The sequence below is a fragment of the Diadema antillarum genome, unplaced genomic scaffold (assembly GCF_040938485.1).
Source record: "Diadema antillarum isolate AM-2024a unplaced genomic scaffold, OU_Dant_1.0 scf00000201, whole genome shotgun sequence".
NCBI lineage: Eukaryota > Metazoa > Echinodermata > Echinoidea > Diadematoida > Diadematidae > Diadema > Diadema antillarum.
In genome coordinates this window covers 2,101,698-2,125,000 of record NW_027271090.1, presented here as the reverse complement: position 1 = coordinate 2,125,000, position 23,303 = coordinate 2,101,698, and positions in this window count along the sequence as shown.

The window sequence follows — 23,303 nt, the reverse complement described above, 5'->3', positions numbered from 1 at the left end:
GCTGGTGATATTTTTGACACTGCGCTAGAGTTAATTCAATAATGACACCACATGGTGTTGATTTGATATTGGTGGTGTTAATTGCAATGGTATAACACCCGTCCAGCTTCAATAGGGGACCACACCAATTGGTGTTACTGTGGTGTAAATTTGTTTACGCATTTTTTCAAAAATCAAGTACTTCATCGGAAAATTCTTTCTCGTCTTGTTGAAGTTCAAAATTAACAAGAAGTGTAGTAACTAAGAAACTATTCAAAAAACCATTTTAAATTTTGAAATGACACCCGGAGGTGTTAATCTAACACCATGAATGAGCACCGTGAATTTAACACCAGCTCGGTGTTTCATATTTAACACCGGACTTTTTGCAGTGCGGGGTCACGATGCGCCAAATGCGCGAAAATTTCAACACCGCGAAAATTTCCACTTTTACAGGTATCTTTGCACTGTACCGCAGCTGCAGTTCCCTCCTGATACGATTACATGTACCCAATAGCGACTGCGTCCCTCGAAACGTTATGGAATGGTGCATAGTGACTATAGATAGAGTCATGATTATTGATGTAGCTGCCCGTCACGAAACCTTATATCAGAAACCAGCAGCTAGGACATCCATACCGGAAAGAGAGAGTAAGATACGACAAGCACAACGTCGAAAATCTGATCAAAATCGGATTAAAAGCAAGGAGATTATGGAATTTTACAGACTTGTGGCTAATTTTTGCAACAGTTGATACAAATTACTCTTCCTGTATAGTGTCCGAACAGTGTGTCTGAATGAGTAAACAAGTATGATTGGTAGATGTAACTAATGTCTTTGTGTGATAAAGGGAACCCAAACCCAAAGTGCAATGCCAATTGAGTGAAAGCAGCAACATTGTAGAACACATCAGTGAAAGTTTGAGGAAAATCGGACAATCGATGCAAAAGTCATGAATTTTTAAAGTTTTGGTGTTGGAACCGTTGTATCAGGAGACTACTAGAGGTTATGACGTATTGGTGAATAACAATAAAGAAAAATAATGTAAAGAATTTTCCACAAAAATAACAATTCACCTTTCTAGCATAATGAAAGAGCACTTGACTAACCGCTTTCAGAAAGCAGGGGGAATTATTGCTACCCTTAACATATGTCAGAATCAAGTTGACGGAATGTGTAATTTTCATGAAAAGATTTTGTGTGTGTGTGTGTGTGGAATTCCCTTTATATTTTCTTTATGTTTATACAGAGTTGAATATGTTATTATAGCCTTTTTGCGACTGTTAGTTCTTATTAAAAAGGGCATGGTACGACAACTTTCTACTTGCTCAGTAAAATTCTTGTTACAAACTTATGGAAATTTTTGAATACATTATGAAACTTTCTCATTCGGGAGTTCAAAGTGCTTAAACACATTATGTCATCAGTTATCTGACATCGCCACGTAAGCAGTTCAAGTTGAGCAAACAAAGACGGTTATGAAACCAAGTTCAATGTCAAGCTGGTTTACCGACACGTTTTTGAGCTGTTTTTTTCACTGTTCATGCATTCGCTTATCGGTATTTGTTCACCACAACTCTTCAAAGAGGAGTAACAATATTAACCGTTATCAACTATTAGACAGACACCAGTGCGTCTCACTGTTTTCTCTTTCACCAACAGGTGTTGTCCTTCCCATTCCTTCAAGCAAAATAATGTACACATCTACTGTTCTGAAAAACACGCGATAGTTACAAATTAACCGTTTATCATTTTTATTTTACCACGTACGTGCTACACATCACAGCTAGAAATTACAAACAAAGGTCACTGCAAACAGAGTTCACAGCAGGACACTATAATAATGTTGGTTTGTCGTCGTTTTAAACATGTTCCACCAAGCTCGTTTCTTGGTTCCACTTTGTGTAATATCGAAGTCTTGATTTACTTGCCAAGAAACTGTTTACAAAGGTTAGAACAGGAATGCCTTGTCCTTTCCACAGTTTTTCCTGTGACCTTACCAGCAGCTATTTTAGTGCGAAAGGTTCTCCAGCCCCTGGATTTAATGTGTTGCTCTGCAACCAATTCGGATGTTCTATAGTCAGCGTCAGAATTTGCGCTCATCTGAACGCTCCCTCCCTACTTTGCGTGTCTTATTCGAAGGGGAGCGTTCACACGGAATATAGCGTCTTTGTTTCATGGGCACTTACCGGAGAGTCACGATTATGTCCGAAATCATCGTCTTCTGAAGACTACGACAAATTATGCTAAAGCTGTCAGCGTTTGTATGAAACCGCATTGTTGGGATGATGTCTTAAAAAGCAAGCTTACCAAGATTACGTTCTGATGATATCCCAGCATTATGCGCGCGCGCGCGCGCGCGCGCGCGTGTGTGTGTGTGTGTGTGTGTGCGTGTGTTCTTTAAATCAAACATGCATGGGCTATATGCGTCCTTTCCCCGACATTTATATGTTAGCTGTATTCATCACAGAGAGTTGATGTTTTCCATTTTGTTGCGACGACTAAACTTGCTTCTTCAAATAGCCTTCCGTGTGTCAGGCTATTTTTCTGTCCATGTGTATGCGTGTGAAATGCATGATGCCATTTTGGCTTGTTGACACAGAAAGGGTTACAGATAACGGTAGTTGATGATAACGTCAGTATAGTGATTAAGCCAATTTTGCCGGGCAGGGGCGGTACATGTTGGACCAGATTATTAGTGCATACGGTGTTCTGGAAATTTCTTCACCGGAGATAATGCAATGAGCTTCCATGTTTACTTACACTTTAGCACTTGGAATACGGTTTGCAAGCTTTGGTTATTGCTATGTTGGGTAGTCATCGAGCATGCTTTCGCATTGTCGGGAACAGACTTTATAATTGGTACGCATAACATGTTGATGTGTTAGTAAATCGGCTTTATACAACTCCTTATTTACGTACGATAAGTATTCTATTGCTTGGACTTTTTTTTTCACATGATTCAACTGGCCTTCACTGGGACGCAAATTTTTTGTAAGATCTTTATAATACAAAGCCAAATACAAACAGTATAGTCAGGGAACATCGCACTCCCTTTGGAAACCTGTAATTACGCTTTACCCTTATGGAACAGACCCATCAAAACAGTAAAGATCTGCTCTTTTACATCTGCAATATCGCATATAACCGTTTAAATATAACTTTTACTGTATTCTTTCGTGAGCAAGTTTCTCCAAAGTTTGTTTGTGCATGTTATGTATTTTTATGCTTTAAACACACAATGTATTTGCTGATTTTGAGAAATGTGAAGATGAAATAAACTAAACTGAAACTCAAAGTGAAACTCAATTGGATCATAAAGTAAAACAGTACACTGTTCTTCGGAAGTGAGAGGTCAAAATATTGCCTTCTTTCACACGTTACGAGAGTGCGTAATCTAAATCACCATTCTATGACTACTTTCACACGTACCTCAAACGTGATTGCAGTTATACATTACACTAGAATTGTGTTTTCAATTATACATTTTGAATGCAAACCATTATCGGGTTATTTGGATCGTAATTCCAATCGTGCTTCAAATGGTGGTCCAGAGGTGATATTGGCCGTTTTCAGACGACGGGGAGAGAAACGTAATTGCAATGCTGAATTGCAATTACGATCCGAACCATAGTTCGTTCACACGACCGAGGAAGGCTTGTTGGATTCTACGGTATTAAAGTTTAGAGCGAAGATGGGAGTACCATGGGAGGTGTGGCTTCTTTCCGAGTTCCAATCAATCATGAGCGCTAAGTAGTGAGGAGGAGCGCGGTCTTTCTGCTTAAGTGGTTGAAAGTTCACCGTGTAAGCTCCGCCCCAAAAACACAATTTTGAGACCAATCCGTTTACGCGTCTGTTTCCTACGGTTTGTAATTGTGGCTATAATCGTGATTGGAAAACAGTCTTCAAACCGTGATTTGAAACACGATTGTACATAAATGTCATTATTATTACCATTCAAATCACCCTTTGCTTTTGTGGTTTTGCATAACGGACTTACGGAATAACGAACCTAGGAAAAAATAAACGAGTCATAACCGTCCTCATCAATGCATCAAATTCAAAACAACAGTCTAGCAGTTTCTTGGTATTGTAGATGCATGTTACGTTTTGAAGATCCGTCAAAGGCATCATAGCAGGTTTTGTTTCAATGGAGGAAGTGACCTCCTTGTCATTATTATTGTATTGATTTCGTAGTTTCGCGGTGTCTACGTGGGGGCGCTGTGGCATAGTGGATATTAAGACTATACCGACTCCCAATCGGAGGACCCGAGTTCGATTCCCGCCCAGTGCTTATGTCCTTTGACAAAATGTTTTTACCCACGACGTCCATCTCGACCCGGGTGTTATAAATGGGTATACCTGACAACGCTAGGGTAATACTAATGGCAGGCTCCTCTGATAGAGCAATGGCAACACTGGAGAAGCTATCCTGGTTAAATGATACAGTACACTTATTATAATAATTATCATTATTGTTATTATAATTATTATTATATGTATTTTAAGGGAATTTAAGGTGCACATTATTGTTTGTACTAACCACAGTGATTACAATTCTCTACACTCGATCTTTCGATCTGTTCAGCGCCATTCAGATCAGAAATGACGATGCATGTGCACAAACTCTTGAACGTTTTCGCGGTTTTTCGTGACTCACTGTGAAACAACGAAGAACAACTGAAGCATGACAGGGGAAGAGGGAAGCACACGCTACATGTCGTTAGTTTATGGCCCCAGTGGGATAGACTAAATAGTCCCGCCGCATTTGATCGTGGTTTTGAAACCTACATTTGGTGGGACCTCTTCGAGGGAGCAGGCCCATATCCTAATCAGTCAGCTGGAATTATTCTGAAAGTTTCTCCCTTCACCCGGCAGTCATATCAAAGGGGTCATAGGTTCAAATCTTGTTCGAATATTTAAATGCCCATGATTTCTTTTGTCATGGCTACTACTAAAACACTGATCATTTCAGTGCTAACGTCGGTATAGTTCAATGTGTCAATTAGTTCAAATACAAACAACTCGACGCAAGAATTGATCACTTTGAAATCAAAGATGGTGATTAAACGTTATATGCACGACATGATATTCGATCGAGGTATATATAACTTAACTAGAGATATGGAGGTATGTTACATATTCCTGAAATCTCATGTTTTTCATAATAAATATTTTTTTTATAATTATGTCAATGTGTTGCAATTATCGTGATAACACAATACTGGTGTCATCATCAAGCGATATTTGGATAATCATCTATTACAATCGACCTTTTTTTTAATAGTTTTTTTAATGCATTTCTGAGGGTCCATATCGTACAAGCTCGGCTTTTTAGTGGGACCCTCCATTTCCATTACCATCCGTGTAATATGCATATGTATATACCTCATAAATGCAATTATGTTGCTACTCATCATCACATGTATCCTGTTGATGTACGCTTATTGAAATTACTACAAATTTGTTTTGTTTATGCATTGTATATAATTTCTCCTGTTTATTTGATGGAAATGAAAAATAAAGTTGAAAGTTGTAAGTTGACCTCGCACACAGGTAGAAAAGAATGGCTAAGTCGAGAAAAATGCCCTGGATAGATATAAACATTTTATCAATTCTATTGTAAGGTCAAAGGATTTTCTACCGTCCCTCTCTACTCTATACTCAGGTGAGATTGACTGTATTTAATTTTCACTTTAACCTAAATCATATACATGTAGCACCTTCTTATCAAGTCGCTTGCCGAAATTGAAGCAAGGGTGTCCTGGCTTAAAAGATAATCTCCAAACTTTGAGTGAAGCTTGTCATCAACATACGCGAAAATTTATCATTATAGTTTGGACATTGTTTGCCCTTCGTATAGATGTCCCAGGTACCTGCCGCATGCCTCATCACATGGCTAGAATTCTATGGTACTTGTATACTTTATTGAAAGGGGTGGGGTGGGAGGGGGTAAGGGTCAGGGGAAGAACAGCTAACATCATCCCGAGAAGGGGGGGGGGGGGGGGGCTGGGAGTCGCTCAGAGTTCAAGTCGAATGTGACGGTGATTCATCTCTCAGAAAGTTTCTCTTTCTTCTACAGTCCAGGGTATAAAGGGTAACCGTTTTGCCCGAGTCTTTAACCTGATGGGGCCACGCTTGGGCAATGGGGACAAAAATGAAAGAATATGCAATCCGTATCAGAATAATTATCGTCTAATCAAATACCATCTCAAAAGTAAGCTTGAAAACTTCGAGGTAAATCCATTTCCTAGAACGTAGTGTTTATATTCATGCACGGAATAACATAATGCCAAAATGGCGTAAGAGACAATGGGCAGGAGATCGCCATCATCTATAAGCAGAGCTTTGCTTCAGTGACGATTATAAAAACTTTTATCTGACGTAATATAATCATCGTGTTGGAAATTAGGGAAAATACAGCCATTTATGATTTCCGATTTTGCGTTTTCAATGGTTTGTGCGGATGAAAGTTATTTGGTATAGGCGTGCCTATACCGGTAGTTGAGCGCATAATTGTGTTAGTTTTCATCTTGCAAGCTTTCCAAAATATCGTATTTGGGTTGTTGCTGTGTGGGGATATTTTTGTTTTGTTTTCTTGGAGAGAACCATGCTTAAGGTAATCTTGTATTTTCTCCCCTAAACATCGAGTCTGTAAGGTGTGATTGATTTTTTTTTTTTTTTTTGGGGGGGGGGGCGATTGAACAATCTCTCGGGGTTATTGGTTAAGTCGTTTGTAGCTGCCGTTATTATAAAGGTTGTTATTCTTTTTCAGCGAGAAAGATTTCATTACCTCGTAAATTACATTCATATCATTCAATCTGTGAAATATTAGAGACAGTGATAATCCGAATAGTGTATTCGTCTTCACATCCAGACTCTCTAGGCGTTTTGTACTGCTTTTAGAAGCGTATGTCGCCACCTACGGCAGTATGGTATTAATTACCCCCCACAGAGTCACTTCGGCGTTGGCGTAATCTTTGCAGGCGTCGAGGCGTTTTAGATGCCATGCGTCTCTTTACGTTAGCGAGCGTTGCCAGATAGGATTCGAATGATAATTGACGGGGTATAACAGAGATTCTGGCAGGCAAATGACACACATCATGTACCCACCTCCTTGGTGCGCCTAACACATAACATTTGCGTCCTTATTTTACGCTACAGAAGACATAAACTCTACGAAGTCATGACCCAGTTTGGATGTACTGCAAGAACAGAATAAATTAGAAGAGTATGCGTTGTGAATTCAATTAAAGAGATCCAATCATAGAATGCATGCGCGATGCCGTTCAGTAAATCATATCAATGAAAATTATATTTGCAAAAGAAAAAAAAAATCATAGGAGACGTTTGATCAACGCAACAATGTGCAGAGATTATGTGTATTAATTATTATAAGAAGAATCACAAACCCTCTGATTTATAAATCACCAAAACTTTCTGAGGCTTTCTGAAAAAAAAAAATCTAGAATGATAAAGAGGAGGATGATATTATGCCTGGTTGTTAGGGAAATTATTTAACGAATATCAGTGTTTTGTTTTGTTTTGTTTTTGTTTTTGTTTTGAAAAGCAGGATTTGAAATAACCTCATTACCTTCCTTGCAGATTTTACGTGGCTTGATATCCAAAAGTACGATGGACGTCAGTCGTTTCATAACTTTGGAGAAGTTTTAACAGACACACAGACACACGCATACAGTCAGATGTCATTGGTATCATAAAGCTGTACCAAATACCAAATAAAGTTGTGATCTTGACGAATTGTGTACGTTTATGGATAAGTTCCCTACAAGAAAGATCCAAACCAAAAAGAAAATAGCAGAAACTCTATTTTGGGAAAAAATATAAACACTAAAGTACAATTTTTAGCACTATAGAAACATGTAATTGCTAAATATTGACAGGAATGAGTGTCACTGAAGGGAAATTCAACCCGTTAAAATATATATATATAATATATACATATTATATATGTTATATATCGCTGCTGTTATGTGTTCATGATAATAGTAGTGCGTTTCACGGCTTGTATAACTGCCGGCGCACCAAGATCGTCCCCTCCCCCGAATTCACCTAACTATGTTTAGCGGGATTTCTCCAAAATGCCCACATGAAATTGCTCTTTGAATAAATTGCAGGAGCGGGAGGTATGCAAGATGGTTCCTTTTTATCTAAAATTGGCACATCCCTGGAGCGGAGATGCACGGTCGTTGATTTCCTGTGACTCAAAATGTCCGTGGGTTAAGCGCCCTCTCAAACACTTCAGATGTAATTTTACATTCTTTTTTACTGAAACGAAGAAACTGAGAGTTTGGAGAGAGAAAAAGGGAAATGGGGGAAAAACAGTCTGAGTTTGATGAGCTTACTGCGTGACCTTTTAGCATGTGTAGAGCGTGCAATGCATATTTTACTGATATATGGTTTGACCCTATTGTAGGTCGCTAGGTCACAAAAACCAGTAGCGATCATGGTGATGGTGTTCACAATCATGGATAAAAAGAGCTTTCTTTGGCCCTTTGATGGTGGCTGAATTAAATATCAGAAAGAATGATTCTAATGCCGCGAACAAGTACCATCATGGAGGTGTAATTATGTCTCGACATATAGTTCGTTCTAGCAGAGGCGGATCCAGGAATTCCGTAAAGGGAAGGCGCCTTTACAAAATTAAAGGGGGCGCATCCCCCCCCCATTTTTTTATTTTTATTTCTTTTGTTTTAACAAAAATAAAGAGGGGCGCCCCCACCCCCCCCCCCCTCTGGATCCGCCATTGTTCTAGTGATTACACATTTTAATCTAATTTTAATCTGATCTTTTAATCTAAGACCTACCGTTATCATTAGCGATGGTCTTGGCTAAAATCCTCCGAGTTTGTTTATTTGTTTGTTTGTTTTTTGGTCTGTTTAGCTTCATCAGAGAGGCGGATCTTCCATCTCCTTGCCATTATCTCATTCAGTCGCTCTGCATAGATTCCATTTCTATATGAAATCACCTTTCATCTGAACATTTTGTTACAGAATGTTTACCAGTATACAAGCTGTCATTCCGGGGCTTCCACGCTGTTAAGATTGAAATAATATAATTTTCTGAGATATCTGGAGTAACCGCGGTTTTAACGCGGTGGCTAAACTAAACATGTTTAAAGGTCAAATTTGTGATTTGATGAACCTGTTATTATTCATTATTGTGTGCTGTTCACTGAACTTTTTACTGGCACTTGCATCTTCGAATTACCAGAGAAATCAGAACATCATCAAGCATTATACCGACGCCAAGGCGCAAATATTTCTTTAGTCCCACATAATCTCACTCGAGCTGGGATAACAGATGCAATGTCGTCAAATTGCACTTGCGTCTCGGTATACCACAGACATCATAATATCCAAGCCACATATTTCAAAGATGAGAAACCTGCAAAATATATTTTGTTCATGGAATGTGAAAACTATGTGAAAACGCTCGAATTTAACAGTGTGAAGATTATTTCACACTGTGATGTGGTTTTTCACAGGGTAACATAGTAATGTTCTGTTTCACACTGTCCGTTGATGATTTACACTGTGAATTGGTGATTCACAACGTGTTCACACTGTTAAAACGTTCGAATTTAGCAGTGCGAAGAAATTTCCCACTGTGTTCACAATGTGTTCACACTGTGTTTCACATTGTGTTTCACACTGTGAAACACTGTGTTCTTTCCAGCACGGTGGTTTCCTCTGAAGCTTGGTAACGATTGTTGCAAAAGGGTTGTGTTGAAATGCCAACCATCCTGCGAGCTTGAGTGCATCTCAGAGGTTTGTTGTGTCTGATATAACCATAATGAGACAAATTGTCAAAAGGCAAACATTGAAACAAACCTTAAAAGCCGCTCGGTCACTATGGGCAAATCTTCTCGAAGTCATACCAAAGTTAAACCATGTCAACTTCGAGAACTCTCCACGAAGTTAGCTTTTTCAGGCACTTCAAAGGGCCTATGCAATGTATACAGTGATCAAAATGCAACAGAGATGCTCCAAAGCATATCTATTGATATCTGTTGATTTTCACTTTTCGGCTCATTAATATTAAATCGTGTTAATCATTCGTCAGATTGACGCGTCAGATTGACGAACGGATCGAACTGGTGTTCAATTACATTAGAAGTGAGACTACTGAAAAGAAATGTTTGTAAAATTTGGATCTTTATAGATCTTGACATTGATAAATAAATGAAAAAGTATACGAGCGAATAAAAAAAAAACAGTGAATAAATAGATGAAGACGAAGATGAATAGATAATAATATAATATACATAATTAAATGGATCCTGTGACAAATAGGTGAATGAATAGATGAATAAATGAATGAATGAATGCATGAATGATTATCTTGATACAAACATACCCATGCTTCCATTGTGTGCACATAAATTAAATCAAATCCTCCTTTAATTGACAAGTGACTCTGAATTGAATGAAAGCCAGTCTTCCTCGGTATAGAAATCATAAGAGGAGGGACATATAGAACCGGAAAGCAGTCAGGGAATGGAATGAATAAAACACAGACAACAATGGCAGAGACCCACTCACTGGCACATCGCCGCAACAAATTGAACAGACTCGTGAGCGGTTTGTAATTACGGACGTCAGAGTGGCGCCCCTAACGACACGGTTCGGAGTTAAAGACCTAAGTAGCGAGAGGATGCCATGGAGAGGGAAGGCTGACCGGCCCGGCTCGGATATATTCGAGAATCCCCGGAACGAATTGTGTAAGGCTTTAATAATCACTAATCTCTATGTAAGTGCGCACACAGCCGAAGAGTCTCGATTGGAGTCGACCGTTATCGATGACGCTTGGATGCACATAATGTAGTCGCTGACAAGTGCTATTCGTGGTTTTCAAAATGTACCCCGATGGCCTGCGAAATCGGGCCACCCATGAACCTCCACGCTACGCCTGATCTTTAAGGGTAGTGAAAGTCGACGATGATGAAAAAAAAAGAAGAATACAACTATACATGTACTTAAGAAAGGAAAAGAAGAAACTAAAAGAAGTAGAACAAAAAAAAAGCAAAGAAAAAAAAAGAAGAAACACACTGAAAAAGAAAAAGACAAACTGCCTGTATACGGTGCGTTCTAAAATGATGAATTACGCATTCCCTATCAGGGGCGGATCCAGGATTTCCGTAAAGGGGAGGCGCCTTTACAAAATGAAAGGGCGCGCAAGAGCCCCCTTTTTTCTTCTTCTGTTTAAAAAAAAAAAAACATAAAGAGGGGGCGAGAGCCCGGTGGGCCCCGCTCTATATCTTTCACTGCCCTATTCTCTTTCCTTAACCGCTGAGATTGAGAATAGCAGCACGGAGATATAACCAAACTTTGACTATTCAGGGGCGGCGCAGCCGTGGGGGCCGTGGGGGCTCGGGCCCCCACACTTTTTGTGCACCATACAAAGGAATACATAAGGTGTCATCACTTTGGGCCCCCACACTTTTTTCAACCCGGAAGTACGTAAGAGGCACTACAATGGGAGGGGAGAGAATGAGCTGAGGACCTTTTCTTTTTTTTTTTTTTTTTTTGCTTGTTAGCTCATGAAACCCGGAAGTGGGCCCCCACACTTTTGAAAACAGTGCGCCGGCCCTGCTATTAAAAACTTATCTTTGCCTCTGTAGGAGTATCACAACTCGTATGAAAGAAGATGTCGGGTGTAATTTGTGAAATATCAATGATTTCTAATTCATTTCGTCCACTTTGGTTGCGTCGCCAAAGATAAAGGTTATAATTATCTTGCCACGGTGCTAAATGGCGTTCCCTTTCGTTTAAAGCGTGAAAACCCGTAAAGACGTCAGACAATAAGAAAACCGATTTCTGGGCTCTTTTCCTAAAGCACAGGACCGTTTTACAATCTTGAATTATCAAGGCGGAATGACTTTTATGCAATTTATATTTTTATCCTTACACATGCGAAAGTAAAATACTTATAACCAAGGATTTATATAATATTATTGTCATAACATGGGCACGATTATGTACAAATGTAAGTGTAATAATCTGCTTTTTTTTTCTTGTGTTCGTTAAAAAAATGCATGGATTGATGATCATCTTATACCTGTAGACGGGTATGATGAGCCGAAAAAAAACCACAAAAACTACCGTTCACATTACATCAACAGAAAGGTAGGGCACAACATCCATATAACATTATTGATTGGGATGTTGAGTGCTTTTGCGTGGGGCATATCTGTTCAATAATGCTGTCTTTGCTTTACATTAAAGGATGATGATAATAAACAGCGTGTATTTTCTGCGGGGAGATTATTTGCAGTATTTCAGCCTTGTGTACATACTTTCTTCCTTTTTTTTCGAAAATAAGATTGTTCGAGTGCATGGTAGGTGATAAGCGTCACGTTAGCGGGTTGGACAGTTATAGACAAAATTGTTTCTTGTGAACATCTATATTTAGCTGATGTATAACCTGCATGAAATCTGCAGGCGAGACGATGAGGAATTCTGATGTAGAAGAACAATGCCGTGCACCCTCAAAATGTCGGAAGCGATTGTACTCGAGCCACATGCCCTGTCTGAGTTGATTGCAACCGAATGGCAATACTCACGTGATTATGCACGAGCTAAAGGAATTTCCATAAAGTATTTCAACGTGACATCTCATTATGCCTTGTCTTATATCAAGAATTGTCGTATATCATGATACGTTGATCAAAACTTGAAATCACTGGAATTCGGAAAGAACCTTAAGTATAGGTTTTCTCGGCCATTTTCGCACTTTTGTCAGTCCAGTTCCTAATTCCTGCATTCAATTTAGCAAAATTTAGCGCAGATGACATGTTCGGGATTTCAATTTCATGATCTCTTCATTCAAATTCATTTAGGAGCATTCCAATTACCATTAGCCTCATTCTAATTAACAATTTTTCAGTTGAAATTCCTAAAACGAGCGCCATTTCGTTATTCGTTCATTCAAGTTAGAATGACATAGTCACGTGATCACGGACATGCCGCACTCGTCTATTCGAATTCATTTTTGGGCATCCAATTTAATATCTTTTGAAGTCAATTTAGCACGCATGTTAATGCTTTGGTTCTTTCTTTGTTTGTTTTTTTCAACATAGTTATTGTTTTGCAAGCGTCATTACATATCATATTTTCGTATTTATTTTAGAGATTTTGGCAACAGTTTTTTTTTCTTCAATGTGCTTATTAAGTCTTCCAGTCCGAAGATAGTGCATGTGGCCACAACTTATCTGGCCGTTGAGCGTGTCGGCCAGTTCTATGAAGTCAAGGTTATGATCAGCAATGTTCCTATAATTCTTTTTCTGTCTTCTGTATCTAACTTGTGCTGTCATGACTGTAAGAAGATGAAGTTAATCTGTAGTATTGGTACATGTAGGCCTAAAATTACATGTATGGAAGAAGAAAAAGGGCGTTACAGAACAACAAACGCGAGTTATATAGGGTCAAAAATATGATACTTTTTAATACTGCTTAACAGTGGGTGGATGAAACAAAACGTCACATAGAAATACACGTGTAAATATTCTCACCTTTTCAAAAAAAGAAATAACGACGTTAATTTGAATGAACGTGTTTGGAATTTGACTACCCAGACGCGAAATTGAATGACTGAATTACCCTTTCGGCCAGTGCTGGCGAATTTGAATGACTGAAGAGCACGTGCCAATTTGAATGCCCGTTTTTCGAATTCGAAAGGCACATGGGCAAATTTCATTGATCGAAATGCTAAATTGAAGGAAAAACTTGCAATTTTGAATCACAGAATGTGCAGTGACGAGGAATGTCGCTAAATTGAGTGAACCTTTTATCAAATGGACTAACAAAAATGCGAAATTAGCGGGGAAAACCTATAGTAGAGCATAATACTGTTAAAACATATACCTCTACGGCAAGCCCACTATGAGATAGATAATAATATGATATGTGATATATAATATATCATCATTTTTTTTCTTTTCAAAGTCAACAAATCTTGTTCTTAATTCTATACATTTGTTGTTGTTGTTTTAAAGAAAGAAAGAAGAGAAAGAGAAAAAATTCTCTCTACACACTAATAATCGTTATGCACAGCCAGCGTGTTTAGTACCTACATATAGATTAAATATGAATTTGCATCGTATCGGCCCAAGCATGAAGAAATGACACACAGGGAAATGATAATCCACATGACCTCAAGTTTCTATTTCTTTTCTTCTTCTCCTACTGCCTCGTCCTGTTAATTTTAACCACCCTTTCTTCTTCTTTGATGAAATCTATAATGACTGACAACAGAGTTTCATTATCAATGATAAGTAAAATGAATACATTGTATATAAGACTTATACTGCACGATGTTTCAGTTTATTACTTAATAATTTATTATGATATCAATCAAAGTTACACTGTTTGCGTGTTGATCTACTAGGACGATGGTTCTTACCATTTTTTTTCTATCCATTTCTTTTGATTACTCTTGTTGATATTTTGTGTGAAAATTGTTGATTTTGTCATAATGATGACTTATTTGTTCAAGTGGAGAAAATTAATACACAAATTCAAAGACTGAAACTGAAACTCTTTTATAATAGAGCACAACATAGTAGTAACACGATACAACTGATGACGATCAGGTGTCTGGACATAGGGGCCCGAATTCACGAAAGTGGTACATGAAACCATGGTCTAAACCATGGACTAAGACCGTCGTTTTGTATGGGGTGCCAAGTGTCGCATGGCCTATTTCGTTACGAGATCAAGTCATTTCGTCTATTTCGTCGACGAAATGTTCATTAACTTCAGTCCGTTACGAAATGTTAACATTACGCCGACGAAATGATCATTTCGTTGGAATAGGCCATGCGACACTTGGCGCCTCACACAAAACTACAGTCTTCGTCCATGATCTAAACTATGGCTTCAATTGTACCACCTTCGTGACTTCGGACCAACGGGTAACGAACAATGTCCATCAATACAATCTTAAACAAAAGAAACACACGGAGAAACCAGAAAAAAAAAACTAATTCAAAATCACTTCGTTCTTGTCGATGCACTGCAATGCTGTTTCATTATGATTAAAAAAAGAAAGATTTTTTTTTTCTCATTGAAGAAACAATGCACACCGCTATAATGCAGGCCAAAAGTAACTCGTTTAAAGATGATGTTTACAGTTGCTGCAGTACACAACTATTGCTGTTTGTTTTTACTTTCTGTATATTCCTAGCAGTCATATGATGACGAGGCACATTAAAACTTTTTTTTAAACTCTTTTTTCTGCCATGTACTTTCAGTGAAAACCCCATCCCAGATCATGATCTGCTTCTCTAAAAGGGTTTACAGGAGACATGTGAGAGACGAGATATTAAAGTAAATTCGAAATTTCCAATCTCGATGAGAGATGTATCATTGAAATCCAATTCCATTCCAGCGGGGATGGGAATTCTTGTTTTCTTAGGGCACTAATGCACGGAAGTCTTCTTTTATCTCCTCGATTTACAGGATTCGAAGTGATAATTAAGCCAAGCGGGATCAGTCGAGAAGGCGCGGGAAGCATCGGTTTTCGAAGAAGGAAGTTTTTCTCGCTTCACGTCGATGGAGAGATTTCAAGATGTCTCCAGGTTCCGGTAATCGCTAATGAACAGTATCCATCGATATATTCACAAGCGATCGACGTACAAACAAGCAATAATAACATCCTTCATGTAAACAGAAATTCGATCCGCAATATAGAAGTTGAGCAAGAAGTATGTGTAATAGAATGACCTAGATCATAAAAACAAAAACAAAAACTTAAAAGACTTGCACAACTAGATGATGCATCTACGAAAAATAGAATAACATTTTATCAAATATGTGTTTGCATGTTCACATCAACTCAATTTCTGAGAACATGAAGAATGTATTCATGATGAAGATACACTTCTTTACTATGCCCAACGTTTCCAGATTTGGTCGTACAGTTACATCCTCCATAGTGGCGTCTCGACTCTGAACAGGCTCCTTGCAGCCCTATAGATGACAGCTGCATAAAATTCACCATTGGTAAGTGGGCCCGAATGTGGTTACATTAAAGACCCGATATAGCGTGGGGATTTATGGGTGGCTCAATTCATTCGCAGCTTAAAGGGATACATTCGAAAACCACGAATAGCACCGGTCAGCGAAATCATTCATATAGAAGCGTTTATTACGATCATTGGCATCACGGTCGATTCCAGTAGAGATTCTTCAGCTGTGTATATATACTTACAAAGAGATCATCAGTGATGAACCTCTACACAATATTCGTAATGGGAATTCTCGAATTTATATCCGAACCGGGTCAGGCTCCCTACTCCACGAATCCCCCACACTATCTGGTCTTTTACACTCTCTGTGTCATCTTCGGATTTTCTTCTCCATTATTATAGATATGTGTTTGAAATTTGTGCAGATTTAACTCATTGACACAGGGAGAGTTAATGTGCACTGGGAAGCCCATCATGGCAGCCACCTGCTACTGCGCAGCCGTTGTCAATTTCCAACTTGTATCCCGAGATGGTGTATATTTCGCGCGCGCGGGAAAACACACACACACACACACACACACACACAAATAAAAAAATAAAAATCCATGGGCCAAAATGTCAGCGTCCTCTTCCACAGACTGTGCACTCAGACACTTCTGTTTTCTTTTTACCAAGGGTGTTAAGAGCATCGTCCTGTCTCCTGAAAATGAAACAAGTATACTTCGTCTAAAAAAGAATAACAAACCGTCACCATGCAGTTTCCGTTGCCATAATGAATTTACAGCTTAAAGGACATAATGCTATGCAAATGATACACAATGATTTGATACACGATACCCTGATCATCCCGTATGCTGCTAATATTCAACATGTTCAACAGACATTGTAAGTGCAATATAATTTATAAGATTTTTTTTTACTACTTTCTTCACATTACTGTCTTTTGTGAATCATATTAGTAACATGAAAACGTGCAAATTGTGGTATGTAAGTTTGATTTGATTTGATTTGATCTATTTCTGCTTAATTCCGTTAAATCAGATATAATTTTGTATAAGTCATTTATGACAAACAGTATATCGACACATAATTTTTAGTACAAAATAAAACAAATACAAACAGCTTAGGGAACTTAAACAGAAGGGTCTCCAAAATAAGCCGAGGCTTGACGGTATGGAGACCCTATACTTAGCTACTCTGGATAGAATAAGGATAGAGAAAAAAGGGGGGGGGGGAGGGTAGGGGGAAAAGGGAAAATTACAGAGTGTATATCTACCACTCCATACAGTAATGATAATAAATGCGTCTGCTATTAGATTTAACACGTTCAGTTGCCTTTGCCGTAGTAATAACCGAATATGCACTATGAAAATAATAATAAATGGATACAGAGCATTCTTACATGTGGTTATCTGACATGAAATATTACAATATATCCCCTATATGTTATAGGGGAATGTGTAAGGTGCATTCCAGTGTATTTTGTTAATCATATTAGTATACTTCAACGGTAACTCACGGATGATGTCGTTGACAGAATCTTGGTTTAGAAGGCTTTTTTGTTTTGGTCGACAATGATAGTGACGGGGTTAAATAATATATTTTATAGGTAGTACTCGGTCCATATGCGTGTTCTCCACTCATCATAGCTACATGAGCTCAACGCGCTTTAAAACTCTGGCCACACACCCGCGCATTCTGTAATCACTCATAGCCGCCCTACGCACCGAGCTGCAAATAACAGGCTAAATAAAACCTTCCGCTTATCCTTGTCGAAACCGCTATCACAATGGGTAAAGAGAAACAATACTCACTGACACATCTAAATGAGGCACCGGACATTGGGTTTGAAGACAGCGGAAACAGATAGACAGAAGACATTCAAGAACATCAGGAGAGCGAGAGAGAGAGAGAGGGGGGTGGGTGGAGAGGGAGGGTGTTAGAAGGAGAAAGACAGAAGAAGAAGAAAAAAAAAGAGAAAACGAAGTTTACTCCTTGCACAGAAGCTCGAGGCAACCTTGCATTTCTGTTTAGTTTGGTCGTTCGTTTGGGTTTCTATCATGTGCTAGTGCTAACAAATTTTAAGACGATTCAATTCAATTCAAACAAAAATTGTGACATTCCTGACAAAATACAAAGGGTACATTACGCAATTTTTGCACGGCCATTTTGTAGGAAAGACGTACTGTAAGAATCATAAGGCATCCAATAAGTGTATGCATGTGGAATAACCAAGAATAGCAATGCACGCTTTGTGCAGATTTTATCCCCCATACTAAACTGTAGATTCAGTTGATATTATTTTGTTGATCCTGAGCGCTCGTTGGAATTTTAAACACATCAGAAAAGAAGAAAATAAAAAATAAAACACAGCAACAACAAGACAACACGATTGCTCTCTAATGCGGTATGACAAAGGTGATGACCTAAAAACTTGCTGAAGCTTATAAAAATTAGTTGTCAGTAAAAATCATTATTTTGTAAATCAATAACATGTCGTAGGCCTGTAACTTTGAATTCATTTCCTCATCACATGCTTGACTTAATTCAGCATGACAGTCGAGCGGTTCTCTTTTACACATTTAGAATTAACGAATTTAAATCGGAACCTTTAAAGATTTTTTTTTTTAAAGAGAAGCTCCTGTCTCTTATAACCTTCGAACAACAATAGGAAATGATGATGTGAGCGACCTCCTCATGAGCCAAGAATTCTTCGCCGTCTTCTCCTTCTTTAGACAGACATGGTCATTGAAAAGTTGCCAAAAGAAGTAATGTGTGATCTGGCAGGCATATATTCCACTGATCGGATGTGTTTTGACACATTCTGTACCTGTTCAGGCTACAGCTATTTTCAGGCACCAGCCATGTGCTTCTGTTTGAAAATGTCACAAAAGTAAACGAACATGTGAAAATAAAAAAGACAAACCACGGTTTCTATCCCCCACCTCTCTGCAATTAACAACACACTGCATTTATTTTTTTTTTAATGTTAATACGGCTAAAACTTGAGGTTCTTATATCGAGACCTTTGCTACAATTCTTTATAATTTTTAGTGAATTTGAATTCCTTGAAAGGGGAAATACAGTCCAAATATAGGCTAGTCTGATAAGAAAGAATGAAATACTACGAGTTCAACAGTAATATTTTGATTGAAATCGGTTGAAAGATGAGGAAGTTATGACATTTTGAAGTTTCGCTTATTTTTCAGGAAACAGCTCTTGAACGGTCAATATGAATATGCAAATGGCAAAGTAAGCATGTCACCCCTTCACGACTTGCCATATAGTTTGTACATAAAACTTTGACATTCCCAGTTTTTCATTCAAACGCAATTATGCCGATGCTCAAATTCTGGTATATCTAACTGATCACTATTTTGAAGTTAGTCAACGATACAGGAATAAAATCATGTTTCAGACTTCGATGACAGAAACATTGAACTTTTCTCATTTTTTTTTTTTGGTTCTTGTTGTACACGATCAATGGAAAACTGTGGTTATGACGTGGTAAACTCACTCATTTGCATATTCATATCCATTGTACAAAAGACTGTTGTGCAGAAATGAGCAAAACTTCAAATGTCGTATCTTCCTTATTTTTCATCCGATTTCAGTCAAATTTTACCGTTGAACTCGTAAGATTTTACTCTTTTTTATCAGACTAACTTATATTTGGACTGTATTTCCCCTGTAAATCAATAAGAATTGTGAAAGCAAACACTGGGTGATATTGTTGGGATATTTATGCTAGCAACATAAATAATAATAACGGTAATAACAGTAACAATAATAATGTAACTATAAACTGATAACAATACCAATCATAGCTTTAGATAATGGATCTGATTTGGAGTTACTGACTCCAAAGCTTCGATGTTTTAATCGTCAGATTTGATGTATTTTCCATATCTAATATTTGCTGGTGTAGAGCTGCCATCTACACTCAGCAAAAAAAGAAAGTAAACACTTTTTCGAGGTCATATTTTTCATAGAAGATTTTTATGAAAATCAATGTATTGTATACCGTATTGAAGGGAATTTAGTTGGCTATTAAGCTAATAGGTTAATCAAAAAGAAATCTTTACGCATGAGTGAGCACATTCGTTTTTGTCCTCCAAGGCACAAAATTAAAAATGGCAAAAATTGACATGTTCTCTTTCATTTGCAAGTGCTCTTCACGATAACATTTACAAAAAAAAGACCAATTAAACACAATGAGAGACATGAATTTAAAAGCGATAAATAAGTTTTTGTTCTCTTTATCTCTTTATAACCTCTAAGAAAATCAAAGTGGGAAACTAAAGGGGAAAAATGAGAATTTTCTGTCAAGTCAAACTCCAAATGGTATACAGAATAATAAGCATTAAGATGATTAAATGAGCAGAAATTCTTTATTTCTTTCTTTTATTCTAGTGATTTAAGAATCCATGTGACAATTTCAAGAACCAAATATTATTTACAGTTTCCTAATTTGAAAAAAAAAGGTCAAATTTGTACCATTTTTGTTAATTATTACTTCTTTTCTTATGTCATTTGAATTTTGATTTGACATAAGATGCTTTATTTTCCTCCATTATTTTAAGCCTTCATTGATCTTTTGGGCTTTAAAGATACCACAGAGATGAAAGGTTGAGTTTTTTTCAGCTTAATTCATGTTTCTTTTTGTGTGAAATTTGTTGTTTGTTCTTATCGTTCTATGGAAGAGAACATACGCATGAATGACAACTTGTTCAGTTTTGCAATTTTTACTTTTGTGTCCTGGAAAAGAAAAACAATGGTGTTCACTCATGCGTAAAGTTTCCCTTAATGCTGACCTACCAGGTTGATAGCCAATTAAATTACCTTCAATATGGTATGTAATACATTAGCTTTCAACCAAATATTCTATGAGAAATCTAAACTTGAAAAAGCGTTTACTTTCTTTTTTTGCTGAGTGTACAATCGAACAGCGAAATGGAATTCTTTTATAACTCGTTGGTACATTTAAACATTGGTAGATAAAAGGTTTCCCTGTTACCCATGAGCAGGCCATCTCTGTCCAATAATGTCTGTCCTGTTTTAGATTACTTTATATTATTTTTTATGAAGAAGAACTTTGTTTTTGCTTTGATTGTATGAAAATAGTCCATAGAGCTGTCTTTTAGTGGAGCCCTCATGTTTCAGATTCTCAAAGCATAAATAATGCAACAAGTTTAAAACTAAGCATACATGCGCTTTAATCCTTTATAATTTCCACTTCGTATTCAACCAGTACGTGTGTATAACTCAAGATCCTTTCAATTCCCTCATATTATGATTTGTGGAAGAAGAATTTAAGTAAATTAAGATGAACTGAATTTAATGTATAACTGCCTGGAAATCACATTCATTATTGCGGCTGAAGTGATCTATATTTCCAGCAAGATACGCATCACATAGATTGACTGGTGTCCGAGACTATCTGGGAGTAGTCCTGTCAAAATACTTGCTACATGTTCTCTTTCTACTGCCATACCTTACGAGCTAGCTCGTCGAACTCGTCGAGCTGAGATTCTTTTAAGAGATAAAGAAGAGAAGCTACGGAAGGTAGATAACGCGCCGGAGATGACCGAAATTACCCGGAGTTGTCTGGTGAAATATTGTCTGTGGTATAGAAAATCATGGCTCATTTTCCCGTCAATTCAACTTGCTTTCCTCCTGCCCTAACACGCCTGAAAATAGAACTAGGATGATGTTTATTGTCCATATTGATTTTAACTTTAAAATGAGAGAGAAAGATAGGGGAGATGAAAAGTTCAAAAGACTAATAGTGTGAGTCTATCTGTAAAAAGGTTGATAAAGATCTAACTTATCTCACTTTAAGATTCTTGAAGAGGGAAATAGGCGCCACGTCTGTCTCAAGCGGCTGTGGCAATGGATATTAGGGTTCGACGGTGGTCAAGTTAAATTGTCTGAACTCTTTGCACTGTCTTAGCTGTCCAGCCTTCGGATGTAAGATTTGCCTTTGAATATTTTCAGCCCTATACGTCTTCTAGAAACAATGTAAGCTGCGTTATGAAGTCAATATTTCAAAGTATGTCTGCTTTCTTAGGTCTACTTTTTCTACACGAATGATTTGAGAGTGTTTCATTTTAGTTGGATGGGATTGCCATTCCTGCTGGCGTTGACAAACTATATCTCTAGAATTAATTTGTGTCATTTATGTAATTTACGAAGTCTGCTCAATTCTTCCACTGATCTTCCCAATTATAGGAGTACCTTGTTAAACTTTAAAACTTTTTGTTTACTTTGTATACATTATAGAGTATCGTCGTATCAATGTTATGCAAATGGTCTGCATGTTCAAAATGACCACACGTGCTTGTTTACCGTAGCTCGCGTAAACAAAATAATGATGAAAAATGTGTTGCATGCCATCTCCTGATCGTTACCCATGTCCAAGTGTATGGAACGATTTAAACTACATACTGCACATCAGTTCCATGCAGAGGCGGATCCAGACAGCGGGGCGCACCGGGCGCGCACCCCCTCTTTATTTGTTTTTGTTTAAAAAAAAGAAATAAAAAGAAAAAAATGGGGGGGGGGGAGTATGCCCCCCTTTAATTTTGTAAAGGCACCTCCCCTTTACCATGTTTACGGAATTCCTGGATCCGCCCCAGCCATGTTCTCTTTGGAAATGCGTCTTCCATGATCATGAACACACTTTTTAGAGGTGACAAATTCACCAGCTTTTGCTGCTCCCTGCATAAGGTCGTGAGAGTTCCTTATTTGTGAACGCTCTATCAGGAATACCGCCATGATCGCGGTACACATAATATTCATTGTATTTTAGGTTTTTGGCGAAGTTCACAGCTAAATCAAATTCTTGCTTTAATGTTACAGTTTTATTGAAAAATCAATGTGTCTGTTTGTCGTTATAATCATTTTCATCTTCTGCTTTGTTTTACTGATTTCACCTTCAGTTTTATAGAGTAGGAAAATCCAATAAAATATAGTTTATATAAGTTTACAGGAATAGATGCTGCATCTTAAGCAATGGCACAACACTATAGCGAACGCTTCGCCTTTTTCACAACGTTTCTGTCAGGTGTTATGCGTTAAGTTCTTTATCTGTATACAAACATTGATATTGCATATGAATGTGATATAATGAACCCTGTCGGCAGGAAAGTTGACTCAACATCTCCTTCTCCACATGTCTGTCTCTATCTCTCCTCTGCCTCCTTTTTCATTTTTTCTCTTTTATTTCTACATCATGTTTTTTTGTTGTTGATTTGCTTCTGTCATGAATCTATGTCAGATGTCACTTCAAGAGGCGCTGAGTCATAACCAAGGCAAGACGTACGCAGCGTG